Source organism: Barbus barbus, assembly GCF_936440315.1.
Source record: "Barbus barbus genome assembly, chromosome: 33".
In the NCBI taxonomy this organism is placed as follows: Eukaryota; Metazoa; Chordata; class Actinopteri; order Cypriniformes; family Cyprinidae; genus Barbus; species Barbus barbus.
In genome coordinates, this window is record NC_136761.1 from 15,030,985 (window position 1) to 15,047,848 (window position 16,864).

Genomic DNA, 16,864 nt, shown 5'->3' on the forward strand with positions numbered 1-16,864 from the left:
CATGTACCACCCTAGCCCCCTGAAGACGGGAACCTTTCAAATCAACATTTTAGCTCTGTTTAGATCTGCAGCACCCAAACCTGAACGCAAAACCATATATAATTTGTTTCTGTTGCTGATTCCTGAAATACTGTGAAGTGCTTTAGTTCAGTATTTTCTTCACATCGCTCCGCATGGACATTATTAGCGGGGGAATAATTAATATCTGAACTGAAACACAGTTCTTGTTTTGGGTTGAGGCGAGGAGAGTTTCAAAGCGTGATGCAATGCCCCTGCAACTGTGACACCCTCAAAAACTTCCACCACTGAACTACAACACTTCATCAGACAATAGCAAACAAACCAAAGACAAATTTATTAGCAGATTTGGATGAAGATATTATTGTTTTTGTTCGCTGTTATAGAATGGCGTCAGTGTCGGTTGAAGTCAAGAAAAGCTGAGGATATTAGGCTCATTAATCAGGTTCGAGTTGAACCGAACAATTTACAAGCTCAAGTCAAATTTCAGAAATTACTGTTTACCGATCTGAGAAACTTAACCAATCTTCCAGTGATCATATATCTGCATTCAGCCAGATTTCTAGAATAGCACTGCTACTGCGCTAAATAGAGCAATTCTTTAGTGAAACACAGTCCAGAACGAGTGAATTGGTCAGCCTAGGTTTCACGAATGAGTCTGAACAGCTCATTTATAGACTTAACCATTTGGAACAATTTCTCACTTTGTGAAACAGTGACGCAAAACAGATTAAGTGGATACAGTCTTTTGAAACAAGAGTGCAAAACCGCGAAGTGAAGCTTGTGAATGATTCTGTTACAGGTAAAAACATTTTACAGCAAACAATGTCAAAACACAAAAAACTAGTGCCATAGCACTATAATATTTTTAGACATGTACAGTGTAAATTCTATGGTACCTGAATACGGTAATATTCATGTCGTTTGAAAACCATGGTGCACCTGTACCGCCACAGTTGGCAGTATGGTCTAATAATTACGTTAATGCTACACAGTAGTAGTAATGAAGCAAAATTAAAGGCTATGTGGTGCTGATTCATGACTGCTACAAAATCAGTTTTCACTTGTTATTTTATGGGTGAATTCTACCCAGTACTGGTATGAAATGCATTTACTTTTGTATTTAAATATCTTTGTATTTGGGGTTACATGATATTTATGATACATATGCAAATTATTGACTTGTTTTTATCCCCCCTATTTCTGAATAGTAATACTTTTTCGCTGAATAGCATAATTTCCCAGCATTGCTGTTAATGTGTTAATGTAGTAAAAACCAGAGCAGCTTTCTGTGTTTACACTTGTTGTGTATTTAGGTTGATATTTTATTTAAAAAAATTATTGATAGTTCACAACTTCACTTTTAAAAATCTTTTATTGAAAAGCATGAAACTTAATGCAATTTTGAAAATTGAGTTTTTAACTTGACATTCCATCAGCGAGAACAACAGTGAGACGCGATGCAACCACAAAAGATGTTAGTCTGCATGTGTATGAACAGCCCACGATACTTCCTCAGACAGACAAACTTGAGCTGGTGAAAGGCTTATATCAATATTCTGAAAATAACAAACAACATATTGATATTTAAAGCAACGTATAATGTCTTTCACTCCCAGAATAATGTCTTTGAATTATCCTCATTTGAGGGATTTCATCAGCAAATAATGATTCTTTTTGTTGATTATATTGATGCATGTTGAATATGCTATTAATTTGATTAATTAGCATACAGTTAAGTTAATAATTAAACATTTTAATCAATTGGCAGTCCTAGATTGCACGCATTTCTTTGGTGGAAAGGCTATTGTTGAAGATGACTTGTGAGGGAAAACAAAGCAAAGAGAGACAGAGCTAGCTGTGATTGACAGTGTGGGGGGTTGAGAAGGCTCAGCTGCAGTCCGGCGCTGGCAAAGACACAGGTCTAGTTGACTGACAGCCCAAGTTTCAAAACAACCTCGAGAAGGTCTCTGTGTGTTTGTATGAGCACTCTCATATGCTTTATCTGAAAGTCTGGATTGATACCGTTAAGATTACAGAGAGATGTTAAATGCATCTGTGCACTGGATGAAGATGTGTGTGTGTGTGTGTGTGCGTGCGTGTGTGTGTGTGTGTGTGTGTGTGTGTGTGTCTAATGGCACTGTTTCCGAGCATGTGTGCGTATGTGTGGGCAGCAGGAAAAGAGAACAGCTGCGTGATAGGATGTTCTGTTCTTCCTGCTGTCTCTCTCCAACACTTTATTCAATAACAAAACAATATCGACTGTACTGTCTGTCTTAATTCACCTCCGGATCAGCGTCAGACTTGTGCCTGTGCATGTTTCAGAGTGTGCCTGGTGCATGCACAGCCATGTAAGATATGCACACACACATCCACATATAATACAGATAGAGAAAGTGTGTATCTCTGTCGATCGTGTCATTAGGTAACAGGTTGAGTGTTTACCGTGTCCATTAAAGCTTAGTATAATGAGCAGGGCACTGTTATGTGTGCATGTGTGTATGTGTGTGTGTGTTTTACCCAGGGATGGGGGCAGAAATGCAGTCACGATGCACGGTAGATTTGGTAAATACAGAGTCATGAAAAAATGAGGAGTTATGAGGAGCCTGGTGCACTTTTGAGCCCAGAACCTTCCAGAAAGTCAACATGGCCCATGCATAATGAACGAGAGGCGTTCTCCTCTTATATGCTCAGAGACCATATGGAAAGGAAGCTTTGGCACGTAGTTTGTAGACGTACACAAAATTTCACAGAGACACATAGCTATAGCTATATTGATAATGCATGCATTTGGTCGGGCTCTTTTATAATGGACTAATGTAAAACTAATGGACAGAGAATATATATGTGTGTGTCATCAGGATATTAAATGTTTATGTAGCTCTGTTTCCCCTCCACATCGCTGTTATGTGCCGAATATGGACTCAGGTTAACCTCTAGTGTCTCATTTTCCTTTTCATTTACTCCTGACCTCCCTCTTTGTGTGTTTTCTGCTGATGCCCCCAAAGTCCTGTTGTCCCTGTTGACTGAAACATTTTAAGATGTAGATATAGACTTTTTTATGTTTTTAATATATTTAGTTTAGGGTCGGTAAGATTTTTTCATGTTTTTTGAAAGTCTCTTACTATCAAAAATACAGTAAAATCAGAAGGAATTGCAACAAATATGGAGAAAAAAAAAAAAAAATACCAGATGGCAGATGAAGGGAGAGAAAGCCAATCCAATACTGAAAAGGATCAATACAAGTAGTTTTAAAAAATAATTATTATGGAAATAATTATTAATACACACACTATTGTTCAAAGGTTTGTAGTCAGTAAGACTTTTTGAAATGTTTTTGAAAAAATCAACCAGTGTGCATTTAATTAAAATACAGTAATATTGTGAAATTACAATTACAATTTAAAATAACTGTTTTCTATTTTAATAGATTTTAAAATGTGATTTATTCAACAGATGAATTTTCAGCAGCCATTACTCCTGTCTTCAGTTTTATTCAATCTTTCAGAAATCATTCTAATAAAGTAAAAGTATAATTTTATTATTATAAATGTTGAGAACAATTGTGCCATTATTTGAAGTTAAAAAATTGTAACATTTTAAATGTCTTTACTGTCACTTTTGATCAATTTAATGCATCTTTGCTAAATAAAAATGTTAATTTTTAAAAAAAAAAATCATACAGCCCCCAAACTTTTGAACTGTAGAGTATATTAAATTGATATGTAATCAGTTATCTTTTGCTTCTTCAAAAGTACTAAATTAAACATTAATGGGATATTTAAGGAACAGTTTTATCTTTGTCCTTTTCTCTTCCCCTACTCTCTTCTTCTGCACGTCCCATGTTCAACCAACATTTTTAGCTCCTTTTCTACCTGATGTGAGGCTCTGTTCCTAGGCCTGGCGTCAGGTGCGCACAGCAGTAAAGCGGGAGGTTATTTAAACAAACCCAGCAGGAAACCTCCCCTCCCACTTCATAATTCACTCAAGAGGAATGGGTGGGAGGTATTGGATTGATCGTGGCACAAAAGGAGGAATTACCTCTTGGAACAAGATTTCCCACGTCCTCTTTATCAGTGGGGGAGACAAGGCCATATGTACAAGCATCATCTTGAGCCCAGCAGAGGGCTAAGAGAGGCTTAAATGCTGCACTGAATCCTGACAGTGACAATGATACAGGCTTCAAGAGTCCTGTGGTGTGACAGAAACTTTGGAGATGTTTCTGATACTGGGAATACTTGATGGAGAGATTGCTTTAGATCACATTGTGCCTGTATCTTCCAAGTAAAGGCACCAGTTGGAACCAAAAGGTTGGGGTTTTTCAGCATGATGCTGTAAGAGAACCTTTTTATATTCCAGAGAGAACTTTTGATTCTCTTGAATAAATTCTTTAGAAACCATCTACTGTACTGATGCTTTAAATGACCCAGAAACTAATTTCTTCTCATTTAAACTCTAACCTGTTTTTGGCTATACTATAAAAGTCAGTGGAGTACAGCTTTTTCTTTTTTCTTTTTCTTTTTTAGACCACATTGACTTCTATTGCATGGGGGGGGGGGGGTTGTTTTGTGTTCCACAGAAAAAATAACTTTATACAGACTTGAAATGACATGTGGGTCAGTAAAGGATGGCAGAATTGTAAAAATGTAAAATGTAAGATGCCAAAATGTCACCCTTCAGGTCATGATACTCATGTCCTTTGCTGTGATATCTTTAATGATTTTTATAATGATATTTATAATTTTATAAGACTAACTTTTTAGGAATAATATTATTTGGTATATTTTGAATTAACATTTACTGGACTGAAGCAACTCAGTATTACGTCAATTCATCACTTTTAGAAAAATCATGTTAAAAAGTTATTATCAAAATTAGGCTTTTGAGGAATGTTTATTTGTCCATCTCTCAATCATTATAATCCCCCACCCAAAAATGTATAAGAGTTGGAATTTATAAGAGTGTTAACTGATATTTATATGCATTTTATGAATTTATTGTTACATTTTGGCAATTTAAATATCAGCAACTGAACCAAAATGCATATTTTTGCAGTTTGGACCTTAACATAAAGCACATATGCAAACTTTTTTTTTTTAGTTTTTGTCTAGATTTTGTCTTCAATAAACTGTTTCAAATTAAAACAACAATATTTTTCTGACTATGATTTCACGTGTCAGGCTTTACAGGGCTAAGTGTGTGTAAAACTTTGCAGCACATATTGCCATACTGAAAGTGAGACTCCAGCTACGTCTTATCGAGTCACTGTTTTCATGTCGATGGAGGATAGACATTTCAATAAATCAAATCTGGAAGATGTTGGGTCCGTCCGGGAGCCCTTGAGGAAGTATGTGCCCCATGAGCATGCAGTAGAGCTGGGAGGGAGAGTGGGCCAAGCCAACCTCTCCTGAATTATGGATGGAGGGGAAAGGGGGGAGGTGTGGATCAGGACTCATGGGAAAAGCGCAGCACACATTCAGACACAGACACACAGAGGCAGTGGTGTGAGGCCAAGCGTGTTGTGAGGGTGGTTGTGGGTGAGTGGAGCTGTTCGCCTGTGTCTCGTTTTGGCGCGGATGTCTTCGGGGATTACTGCTGGAGAGGGGAGAACTCGGAATCTATCAGACAACCTCCCTCTCTCGCTCTCTCCCATCCTCTGCATCAATGAGAGCGAGATGTGATGAGTCAGAATATTCTCTGTGGTGTATCATAATCACAGAGCAATTCTGTCTTTTTATCTGCTGGATCTGTTTTCTAATCAGTCACCGTAGCACAGATCATTTGAGACACTGTGACCTCAAAAATAACAAAAACTCACATTGAGCTGTGACCTAGAGTTTTCTCAGGAGCAGTTTACCCCAAAATTTAAACTGGGTCAACGTTTACTCGCTCTCATGACGTTTCAAACCCATACACTGTCATGGTTTTCAGTGGAACACAGAAAAAGTCGTTACACAGCTCTTGTTATATTGAGTCTGTCAAGCTCCAAAAAGACAAAAACAATGAAAAACCACAAAAAAAGCATCGTAAAAGTTGTCGATATGACTCGAAGAAAGCATTCAGACTTACCGGCAGGAAGACCAGCCCAAGGGTTTGGGTGTCCAGGTGCTCCAGACAGACATTTTGTGCATATGCTTGTTTGCCCTATCGACCAAGTAGATGTCATCATTTCATGTTATCTCTCCTTTTTTTCACTAACAATATTTTATTCTCTGAGATCAATGTTCTTTGACGAAAGTTTGAGGGAAAGGGAGAAAGGAAGGAAGAGAGAAAGAGGAATTGAATTAAAGTTTTATGAAAGATGAATATTTCATATTCTGGGCACTGAATTCCATACTAGTACTGTGGTTGTGTGTGTGTGTGTGTGTGTGTGTGTGTGTGTGTGTTCATTTATGTGCATTTTTTTTTTTTTTACCATTTCCTGACTTATTTTCTTGCTTTCTATTATTAAGGTGATGATACCAGATTTGTATTGGCATATACAACTGTTATGCAATGCTGATTCAGGAAGGCAGGAAGACGAGGGATTCAGAATAATCAGGTTCTTTAATGTAGTGTAAACGTATTCAACCACAGGATAAATAACAGAAACATAACTTTAAGACACGACGAAGAAGATTACTGAACTCAAGGCTTATAAAGAACACAAACTAATAAGGAAACAAGATGATTAATACAAGACAGGTGAATGGAATAAACGATGATTAACTAATGACAGGAATCTGACCAAATAAGGACAAACAGGAACTAAACAGAAACCAAACCGTGACAGATATCGCCCCCCTCCCGGAAGGTGCATCCCGCACCGTAACAGTCACATCGGGGAGGGGGGGTGGGCGCCCTGGAGGCTGGAGCAGGGCCAGGACAGGGAGAAGACAAGGGACGCCTCCAGGGCGGATCAAGAGATTCGGGAGGCCATGGCGGGACAGGAGACTTGGGAGGCCATGGCGGATCAGGGGACTCGGGAGGCCATGGCGGGATAGGAGACTCGGGAGGCCATGGTGGATCAGGGGACTCGGGAGGCCATGACGGGATAGGAGACTCAGGAGGCCATGGCGGATCAGGGGACTCGGGCGGCCATGGCGTATCAGGAGACTCGGAGAGCCATGGCCATATTATTTTTCCAGGAGGCCATGGCGGATCAGGGAGCTCCGTGGCCTTGGCCCTTGGTCCGGCCACACAGGCAGTGACTCTATGGTCCCCCCAAAAAAAATTATTGGGGAGGTTCCCCTCTGGGAATAATTTAGGAGAGGCGGGCTCTTGGGGGCACTCTGGAAGCACGGACTCTTGGGGGCGCTCTGGAAGCACGGACTCTTGGGGGCGCTCTGGAAGCTCGGACTCTTGGGGGCGCTCTGGAAGCGCGGACTCTTGGGGGCGCTCTGGAAGCGCGGAGCTGGACGGGACCAGCGGCGACATAGGAGGGCGCACTGGAGGTGCGGACACTTGAGGGCGCTCTGGAGGCGTGGAGCTGGACAAAACCAGCGGAGACGCAGGAGGGCTGGACGGGACCAACGGAGACGCAGGAGGGCTGGACAGGACCAGCGGAGACGCAGGAGGGCTGGACGGGACCAGTGGATACGCAGGGGGGTTGAACGGGACCAACGGAGACGCAGGAGGGCTCTTGCGAGGCGCAGGCACTGAAGGGCACTTGCGAGGAGCAGCCACTGGAGGGCACTTGCGAGGAGCAGGCACTGGAGGGCACTTGCGAGGAGCAGGCTCTTGGGGCCACTCGGGCAGAGCGGATTCCTGGGGGCATTCTGTCAGCACTTTCACAGGAGGGACTGGCCCTGGAGAAGCGGGCACTGGGGAATGCTGACGAGGAGCGGGCACAGGAGGGCGCTGTCGAGAGGCGGGCACAGGAGTCCAAGACATCCCCGCATAAATTACGAGTACCCCCAATGGCACGTGAGCATACTCTCTGGCGGCTGGCTGGTTTCTCCTTGGACGGCGGGGCAAGGACTCCGCCGTGGGCGGCGGCACAATCATCGCCACAGGCGGCGGCACAAGCTTCGTCCCAGGCGGGCGACGGTTGACCGATGTTCCCCGGGCCAACCTTGCAGGGAATTAATCACAGCTTCCTCATCTGTCCATTGGGTCGTGTCTTCTGTTACTCGATGCTGATTCAGGAAGGCAGGAAGATGAGGGATTCAGAATAATCAGGTTCTTTAATGGTGTAAATGTATTCAACCACAGGATAAACAGCAGAAACATAACTTTAAGACATGATGAAGAAGATTACTGAACTCAAGGCTTATAAAGAACACAAACTAATGAGGAAACAACAGAATTATTTCAAACAGAGATTAACAGTTGCTTGAAGTATTCAGCTAGAGAGCAAAAGCACTACACAATTCTTTGACAAATCATCTCTCTGGTATATATTACTCCAGTTTCACCTCGCCAATTTATCCTCTGAGAGGGTTAGACTGTGTATTCTCACATCTCTGTTTCAACCAATACCTAATCATTATCTATTCATAATTCACGCTTACAATCTGAATGTTGTCCCATCAGAGAGGGTAAAACACATGTCATGGGAGCTGCTTTTGCATTTTAGGTTTAGAATTTATGTGTGGGAAAGAGAGAAAGAAAGAGAGAGAGAATGTAAGTGTGGGTTGTGTTTTGGAATGGAGCGATTGTCCCCAGAGAGATAATTACTGACAAGGAAGGGCAGGGCGAGAGCTGTTCTTCTCTTTTTTTATCCTTTTTTATAAACTGCATTCTTTTTGGAACCCTCACTGTGAGTGTCTCGTGCCAAATGAAAATCTCGCATGCATCTTGCAGTCAGTCAATATTGAAGTCAAATAACTAAAACCGCAGTTGTGCTGTTTGATAAGTTCACTGTTGCGCAGTGCTTTGACACCCTTTCTTCATTTTTACTCGCTTACACGTTTGTTGCCACGACCTCATAAGTTTTTATGGCACACTTTATAAATAACGAGTTATTTGTAATGGTGGAAATAAAGTTTAGCTTGCTCACAGCAAGCGGGATTGTGCACTTTTTGGCCCGCTGTTTAGAAAGTCACAGTGTGACCTAAAAAGTGGGTGCAGTATTCCCTTCCCATAATGCTGAAGCACAATTAATGATGTCGCTGTTGCAGTTCTTTTCAGCATTTTCTCAGTTCTAAAAATATTCACCTGTTTTTTAATGGGATCTCACCTGGGGAAAGCCAGCCAGCCACTGGAGCTCTGCTCCAAAACATAGTGAGTTGCCTCGCTGTTTACTTTTTGAGGCAGTGGACTTCTAAGGCAGAATCCTAAATGAAATGAAATGCTTTATATTGGCAGCAGCTCTCTACATCATATAAGTAGTGCTCCTCACACAAAGTGATTATACTTACTGTTGATTTCAATACAGAGGAGGTGTGTAATACTCTAAGAAGCATAAATACACAGACAAATTTAGGGGAAAATAATTGTTTATATATTTATAATAATGTTATTAATATTTATATGAAATGGAATTGATCAAAAGTCACAGTAAAGACATTTTTAAAGACTTAAATGGTTACAAAAAAATCTTCTCTTTTGAACTTTCTATTCATCAAAGAATCCTGAAAAAAACTATCTGTTATACAAACCCGATTCCAAAAAAGTTGGGACACTTTACAAATTACGAATAAAAAAGGAATGCAATAATTTACAATTCTCATAAACTTATATTTTATTCACAATAGAATATAGATAACATATCAAATGTTGAAAGTGAGACATTTTGAAATGTCATGCCAAATATTGGCTCATTTTGGATTTCATGAGAGCTACACATTCCAAAAAAGTTGGGACAGGTAGCAATAAGAGGCCGGAAAAGTTAAATGTACATATAAGGAACAGCTGGAGGACCAATTTGCAACTTACTAGGTCAATTGGCAACATGATTGGGTATAAAAAGAGCCTCTCAGAGTGGCAGTGTCTCTCAGAAGTCAAGATGGCAAGAGGATCACCAATTCCCCCAATGCTGCGGCGAAAAATAGTGGAGCAATATCAGAAAAGAGTTTCTCAGAGAAAAATTGCAAAGAGTTTGAAGTTATCATCATCTACAGTGCATAATATCATCCAAAGATTCAGAGAATCTGGAACAATCTCTGTGCGTAAGGGTCAAGGCCGGAAAACCATACTGGATGCCCGTGATCTTCGGGCCCTTAGACGGCACTGCATCACATACAGGAATGCTACTGTAATGGAAATCACAACATGGGCTCAGGAATACTTCCAGAAAATATTGTCGGTGAACACAATCCACCGTGCCATTCGCCGTTGCCGGCTAAAACTCTATAGGTCAAAAAAGAAGCCATATCTAAACATGATCCAGAAGGCGTCTTCTCTGGGCCAAGGCTTATTTAAAATGGACTGTGGCAAAGTGGAAAACTGTTCTGTGGTCAGACTAATCAAAATTTGAAGTTCTTTTTGGAAAATTGGGACGCCATGTCATCCGGACTAAAGAGGACAAGGACAACCCAAGTTGTTATCAGCGCTCAGTTCAGAAGCCTGCATCTCTGATGGTATGGGGTTGCATGAGTGCGTGTGGCATGGGCAGCTTACACATCTGGAAAGGCACCATCAATGCTGAAAGGTATATCCAAGTTCTAGAACAACATATGCTCCCATCCAGACGTTGTCTCTTTCAGGGAAGACCTTGCATTTTCCAACATGACAATGCCAGACCACATACTGCATCAATTACAACATCATGGCTGCGTAGAAGGAGGATGCGGGTACTGAAATGGCCAGCCTGCAGTCCAGATCTTTTACCCATAGAAAACATTTGGCGCATCATAAAGAGGAAGATGCGACAAAGAAGACCTAAGACAGTTGAGCAACTAGAAGCCTTTATTAGACAAGAATGGGACAACATTCCTATTCCTAAACTTGAGCAACTTGTCTCCTCAGTCCCCAGACGTTTGCAGACTGTTATAAAAAGAAGAGGGGATGCCACACAGTGGTAAACATGGCCTTGTCCCAACTTTTTTGAGATGTGTTGATGCCATGAAATTTAAAATCAACTTATTTTTCCCTTAAAATTATACATTTTCTCAGTTTAAACATTTGATATGTCATCTATGTTGTATTCTGAATAAAATATTGAAATTTGAATCTTCCACATCATTGCATTCTGTTTTTATTCACAATTTGTACAGTGTCCCAACTTTTTTGGAATCGGGTTTGTAGTTTCCACAAAAGATTACTCAGCACAACTGTTTTCAACATTGATAATAATACAAAATGTTTCTTAAGCAGCAAATTGGCATATTAGAATGATCTCTGATGGATCATGCGGCACTGAAGACTACTAAAATAGAAAACAGTCATTTTAATTTCACAGTTACTGTATTGTTTTTACCATATTTTAAATAAATGCAGCATCGATGACCTCTATAAGATACTTCTATAAGAGACTATCAAAAACATTTTAAGAATCTTACCTCAAACATTTAAACAGTATTTAAATAGTACTTTAATGGCAGGAGCCTGAGAAAAATGCTCATTTTTGAAGACAGTTTCAGATGGCACATAGATCTGAACCCTTCCATAATGAATAGTTTAAAGTAAATAATAATTTTACACTATTTGTGTTGATCCTTTTCAGTATTTAATTCATTGTAATTTTTTTATACCATCACCTGCCATCTTGTATTTATTTTTTCCCCCACTAAATTTGTCACAGTTCCTGGGATTAGGATTGTCTTCACAGTGAAGAGTTCATAATTAAGATGCCTACAGTTTGAAACTGGCTTCAAATTAGCAGTATATGATGCCTAAAAAGTTAGCTTTCCAAGTTTCAAAACTGAGCGTGTCAGTAACTCTGCACTTTTCCTTTTTATTTCAAAAACTTTCCAGGTGTTTTATAACACAGCTCTGTGGTTCCAAGTTTTTAAAATCAAAAGTGTTGAAGTATAATTCAGGCTAAGTTTTTTGGAGAGAACTCTCTACTCTTTTCTTTTCACAAAACACACTTTTCCCAGCATGCTTTGCACTGCAGAGCACTCCATTGGCTGTGTACTCATACCAGAGCAGGCCAAAACTGTATGGTTCTTAGTTCGTCTGTGTAATACAAAAGGAGACATTTTGAAGAATTATACTGGTCACACTTTTCCATACAATCAGTGTCCATGGAAATGAAGGCTTTAAAGCAGGGGTGGGGAACATTGATCCTGGAGGGCCGGTGTCCCTGAAGAGTTTAGCTCCAACCCTAATCAAACACACCTGAACCAGCTAATCAAAGTCTTCAAGATGCAGTTAGGTTTTTTTTTTTTCGTTCAGGGTTGGAGCTAAACTCTGCAGTAGAGTGGCCCACCAGGATCAACGTTCCCCACCCCTGCTTTAAAGCTTGAACAAAAAGGCAAAAGCATCATATAAGTCATGCATATGGCTTTTGTGCTGCATTAATCCTGCATTAATCCTAACTGTTAACCACTACGACCAGAGCTATAGGGAATTCAAGACCTAGATCAGTCAGATTCATTTTGAGCTTTTTTGTGAACAGTGATTCATTGAAAAGATATGATTCAATAGGTTCTGATTAAATGCAACAAGAGCATATGTTCAAACTTTTCTGTGAATACAACTTAAATTTTGGTATGTGCATCACGCAAAGCTATCATATTACTTTTGAGGACCTGAAATATACTGTACTCACTTTTATGGCATTTATGGGGCTTTTCTGTCTTTTATCAAGCCTGAAAATTTCATTGTGATAAGATAAGAGCGAATGGTACAAGAATTTGCGTTGAGGTGGTGAGAAAATAATCTTTGAAAAAAAATTTTTTTTTTTTAGTTGACAAAAAATAAAAGGTTTACTTTTGTTCATCTTCATTTACTGATGGTTTGGCTGTCTCGCTGCGTAACCTTTCTGTCCACCCCTCTGTGTCTTTGACTGTCTCTCTCTTTCTCTCTGTCCCCCCCACACGCTCCTCTCCGTCTGCTGTGACACTTGAAACTGAACTCCTCGCTTGTCTTTTTGGCTGCGAGTGTTGGCATCCGTCCTGGAGCCTACGCTCAGCGTGAATTAATGTGCCTAATTAACACGACGTTAATTATTTGTAAATTGTGTGTTTGGGTACACATTACTTGAGAGGCATATGTTGCACGATGTGTTAGCCGAAACAAGTGACTGCTTAATCCAATCTCTGGAGTGCTCGCTTCTGTAGATGGGCCAATCAGTCTGGAGTCCCCTCACAACACGCAAAAAGAGCCACACATGCTCAGACAAAAAAGATTCACAAAAGCATGTGGGTTATTTTCAGAATCCTGCTGAGGCTAACTCTTATTTTAAAGAGAGGTTATTTGAAGTGCACCCTCTACAGGCGGCAAAGAGAAATCTACATCCCAGCAGGACTTTGTTCGCCATTTCTATCTCATCTGGTATAGATGACAATGAATACATCATTTAAAAATAAAGAAATGTGCAAAGGTGTCAGAATAAGATAAATTAAGCTTATCATAAAAATGACCTGAGGGAAGTCTTTTCTGTTGTATTGCTTGTTACTGGCAAAAGAGGTTACGGGTTAAATACATAGCCTATATTTCAGATTCGTGGAGAATCGTGTGTAGGAGTCTTAGTTCTACTTATAGAACACATATATTCTCTGTTTTTGTCTTAGTGGAGGTCAATCCCTGGAGGATATATTGGTATTTCTAGATATTTTTATGAAAAACAAATTCTGCAGTTAAAAACAAACAGAAGTCTTGGTGACATGCTACTGTGTATTTGTAGTCTGGCGATAGGATGCTAATGGACCAAGTGGTCAATGTTTGCTTTGTTGGAATAATCCAGTTAGCTCTTACTTATAGAGGGCATATCCACACCAATTTTATGTGCAAAAAAAAAAACATTCAGACTAAATAACTTGTTAACATTTTCTGGTTATACTTTATTTTGTGTCCTTGTTATCTATACATTTACCGAGTAATATTAATTAACTACATGTACTTACTATATGGTTAGGGTTAGGATTATGGTTTGTCTTAGGGTTACTTGCATGTAATTATGCATAATTTATTGTTATTATAATAGTAAGTACATGTAACGTGTAACAAGGACACCTTAAAACAAAGTGTTACCCATTTTCTCCCTGTATAATTTTACTCTAATGTAAATGTGAATGTTAAATATTTAAAATATTACTGAAATATTATTTTAAATATTTTATAATATATTATTATTTTAAAGTTTTGCATATACCTATACATAAATTACTGTTCAAAAGTTTGGGGTCGGTAAAATATTTAAGGAAGGTTTCTGAAAGAATGTTTTCTAAAGCTGCATTTATTTGATTAAAAAATACAGTAATACTGTGAAATATTGTTACTATTTAAAATATCTGTTTTCGATTTTGACATAAAAAAAATTACTATTATTATATGTAATATTTCATTAATATATAGCTGTTATGCCAGTGTCTGTTTGTTTTTAGGACTTGCATTTAGCATTGTCATGATGTCATTTTATTACTGTTAATTAGTCACATGTGGGGCGGGAGGAGCAAACGACAGACACAGTGGGTGTGGCGTCAAGCCTCGGAGAGGTTTTTATTAAACAATAAAGGGTAAAATAAAGTGTCCAAAGGGGAAAAAGTGTCCAAATAAACGGGGAATCTGGTGTCCTCGTTGTGCCGCGGGGCTTGTGCAGGAAGGTAGTGTTCAGAAGGGAAGGGTCCAGGGAAGGGGCGGAGTCCGGTGGCCGCACGCGCTCCCCTCTCGGGGCCGGGAGCGAGTGGCGACGGCGTCTCTTGCGCGGCTCCTTCCATCTCCTGGGCCCCCAGCGCTTCTGAGGGATTCGACGGCCCGGCATCCTGGCCCGTCAGCCGTCTCACGGGTGCGGCAGTCCTCCTCCTCGACGCACCCTTCCTGGACCCACGAGGACACCAGCGTGCATGCACGGGGAAGAGACCGGTCTCCCGAGGAGAGGCGCGCTCTGCGTTTAAACAGCGGCGGTGATGAGGCTCTATTCACATCAGGTGCGCCTCATCACACGCCGCCAGCCCTAGGTGTTCAGCGCCCCTCCTCTCTCACACACCCACTCCCGTCGGGAGCCTGGTGAAGGGCGGCGAATACGGGACTGGGTGGTGATGATGGACAGGGGGAAAGCAGCCGACTCGTCACACATGGCATTTACGGCTTAGGTGATTGGCTCAAAAACCCAGTTCTGTGCCCAGAACTGAGCACCCATATTTCTGGAACGACAGCTGATCGACAGCTATTTAGAGAAATGTGAATGCTGACAGATAGCGTTCTCTGGGTATTATAGAGCTCCTTGTGTGTTCAAGCTGCCCTGGTACCACACACACTCACACACACACACACACACACTGGTCTCTTATTTTTGCTGTGTGCAAGTGTGTCTGTGATTTTATGCCCCATGGTTAGGCATAGGGGCCGCTATGCCACAGTGCTCTTGAACTTTAGCGGGCAGTCAGGTGTGCCCTCAGTAACAACATCTCCCTTCAGCATGACACCCCTCGCTGTCACCTTGCCTGTCAGCCTTTCGTTTTGTATCTTTCTCACTCTCTTCCTCTCCGTCCTTCCCTGTAGCACTTTATTTGCCTGCATTCTGTGCCATTCTTTCATTCATGGGTATTTCATGTTTATTTTCAGCATCCTTTCGAACCGCTCCTCCATTCTCTCTCTCGCACTCGCTCATTAACAGTCAGTTCCCGTCGTCGGCTCACTCTGTCTTAACCAGGGAGACCTTCATTTATACGCTCAAGCTAGGGCTCTCCCTCCCTCCGCTCTCTCCCCTTCTCCCATTTTTCTCACTCTCTCCCCGTGCCAAGTATTTATGTGTTGATTTAGTCATGCCAGACTTTAGCCAATTTAAGAAACAGGCCGCGTTTGCAGCTGTTTCATTTTCTCCTTCTGCCCGTGCAGTTTTAACCGGTGGCAGCAGTGGCGTCTGTCTTAAGGGAAGCTGGGTAAATTAAGTTCTCTCTCTCTCTTTCCCTCCACCACCCCCGTTCCGCTCCCTCAGGGCTGGTGGCACAAACATAATTTCTCTCAAAGGGGAGTTTGACTGTAAGATGGATTATTTCTGCCTGAAATCAGACGCTAAGCTGGATAAGGCTGCTCGTCTGTTCAGTTTCAATATTAAAATGATAAGTTAACTCTGCAAAGCCACTCACAAAAAGTACAAGTTGTTTCTGCGGAAGTGTCTGCTACTTTCTTGGCTAAAGATGTCCAGCTAAATGTGCATTAAAAGGTTTTGTAAAGCTTTTCAATGGGAGACTCATATATACTGTATGTTTGTACTTACATTTTTAAAATATATTTAATATATATATACACTACTCTTCAAAAGTTGGGGGTCAGCATGTTTTTATTTTTCAGAAAAAAAAGAAATGAATCAGAAATTATGCATTAAATTGATCAGAAGTAAGACTTTTACATTGTATCACATTAAACAGCACAACTGTTTTCAAAATTGATAATAATAATAGAAAGGAGCAGCAAATCAGCATACCGGAATGATGGCTGCTGAAAATTCAGCTTTAAATCACAGGAATAAATTACATGTTAAAACATATTTAATGATAATTCACAATATTACTGTTTTTACTGTATTTTTTTTATCAAATAGTTGCAGCCTTGGTGAACATAATAGACATCATAAACATTTTGTGAATAGTAATAAAAAAATAATTAAATAAAATTTTTTATTAATTCTATCTAAATATAGTGGCATTAATGTTAATGCTTTAAAAACTTACATTAAGATATATTCAAGATATAAATATTACACTATTTTGCTTATCAATAAATGTATTGTTTCTTTTTTCTTTATTTTTCTTTTTTTTCTTTTTTTGAAATGTTGGCAAAAATACTGAAAATCATTTGTTGTAGTGTGTATGGA

The 16,864-nt window shown here is 40.2% G+C and overlaps 1 protein-coding gene across 2 annotated transcripts in view; it reads left to right on the top strand.

The window, feature by feature from the left end:
• LOC306853436 (LIM domain-binding protein 2-like) overlaps nucleotides 1–16,864 on the top strand; it is a 57,497-nt gene that overhangs the window by 16,777 nt on the left and 23,856 nt on the right. The window lies entirely within an intron of this gene.